Source organism: Sinocyclocheilus grahami, unplaced genomic scaffold (genome assembly GCF_001515645.1).
Source record: "Sinocyclocheilus grahami isolate Dianchi unplaced genomic scaffold, SAMN03320097.WGS_v1.1 scaffold878.1, whole genome shotgun sequence".
NCBI lineage: Eukaryota > Metazoa > Chordata > Actinopteri > Cypriniformes > Cyprinidae > Sinocyclocheilus > Sinocyclocheilus grahami.
The window spans coordinates 190905-191868 of NW_015506057.1; the positions used below are offsets into that span (position 1 = coordinate 190905).

At 38.5% G+C, this 964-nt stretch overlaps 1 long non-coding RNA gene across 1 annotated transcript in view; it reads left to right on the forward strand.

The window, feature by feature from the left end:
- The window catches only part of LOC107563554 (uncharacterized), a 5474-nt gene extending 4565 nt beyond the window's left edge, over nucleotides 1–909 (forward strand). Inside the window, exons 2-3 of the long non-coding RNA XR_001606115.1 lie at nucleotides 625–754; nucleotides 842–909. This is a non-coding gene — a long non-coding RNA (uncharacterized lncRNA). The remainder of the gene's footprint in view (nucleotides 1–624; nucleotides 755–841) is intronic.
- Nucleotides 910–964: the final 55 nt, after the last annotated feature.

Genomic DNA, 964 nt, shown 5'->3' on the forward strand with positions numbered 1-964 from the left:
AACCAGCACGGATCAGCTCCAGGCATGACGAAGCGGATATCGTCGGATATCGAGGACTTTGTCCTCGAAACAAAGTAGTTTCGCTTTCACAATGAAACACACAGCGCCTTCACAACATGGCGGCAGCAGCAACAACTACAGCGAGAATAAAAGTTACGCCTTCTTTCTCTGCGTGAACATTTGGGCGGCGTTATGCAAATCTTCCCACATCGTGACGTAGACATGTGGGGGCGTGTTAGAACGAGCGGTTTTAGGTAGGCGTGGTTGACTCTTAACTTTTATAAAGAATATCTCTTTGGATTTGAGACTTTATTCTTTGCAACTTTACAGATCTTCTTTATGCACTAAGAGCTTGTAACACTTCAAAGAGAAAGGAAAAATGTAAATTGCATCATATGACCCCTTTAAAGCCCATACATTATTTTAGATATACTCGAAATATTCAGAAAAATTCTACAGAATTCTCATTATATATCCATTAGTAGACAAATTAAATAAACTAGTGAGAGCGTAAAAAGAAAAGTTATTTTCTAAAAGTCAATAGTGCCTGTAGTTGAAGAAACACCAAATGACAAATTTGAATATAAACTGACCTAAATAAAGACCATTTGTAATGTAATGCAGCGATGGCCGTCAGAGTGCAGTCGTCACCAAGGTTTTCATAGTGGCGCCGTCTCCTTCAGATGAGCAGGATCTGACTCCAGGCCATGAGGATGACAATTTGATGAATGGCAGACCAATCAATGGCAAGGATGTCAGTTTGAACCCATTCTGGTTTTAACATAATAATACTGCATGTATTTAAGAATATGTTTTATAAATTTTACTTTATGTTGAACAGGATTCATTAATGAATTTGAAGGGGAGTGAAAATGGAGCTGGCGTTTCCTCTATTAAAAGTTTAGGTAAATCATTTGGTTCTAGTTTGTGTGCATTTGTCTCACACACACACACACACACACAC